Raw genomic sequence first — 444 nt, forward strand, 5'->3', positions numbered from 1 at the left:
AAAGTCATACAAACTACAACAAGTAAATAACTTATCTCTAATTTCTCCCCAAGAATACTCTTCGAAGTTCCTCTGAATCTCTTCCTTTACAGCACACAGAATTCCTCTTCGAAGCAGCAAGGAGGAAGAAATCTCTCACTTTCCCTCCACTCTTACAATCTCTAGAGGAAGAAATCTCTCACTTTCCCTCAACTCTTACAATCTCTCGAAAAAATCATCACAATTTTTACACACTATTGGAACTTTTCTAACCTCCAGGAACTCTCTCCAGGACTTCTTCTTTTGAATTTTCGGCCAAAACATTCTTTTAAAGTTGTGGATGAGCTTTCCCAAGAGTTGCCTAAGCAGCCCTTCAAAATTTGTCCTCATACAAAGCCTAGTTGGTCATAACCGTCGAGCTCGCCGTCGGCGGCCTTGAGGGCGCCGTCGGCGGGCCTTCCTTAT

The 444-nt window shown here is 42.8% G+C and overlaps 1 protein-coding gene across 2 annotated transcripts in view; it reads left to right on the plus strand.

Moving 5' to 3' along the window:
* Window positions 1-444, plus strand: part of LOC110019463 (protein NRDE2 homolog) — a 57741-nt gene that overhangs the window by 54686 nt on the left and 2611 nt on the right. The window lies entirely within an intron of this gene.

Source organism: Phalaenopsis equestris, unplaced genomic scaffold (assembly GCF_001263595.1).
Source record: "Phalaenopsis equestris unplaced genomic scaffold, ASM126359v1 Scaffold000057, whole genome shotgun sequence".
NCBI lineage: Eukaryota > Viridiplantae > Streptophyta > Magnoliopsida > Asparagales > Orchidaceae > Phalaenopsis > Phalaenopsis equestris.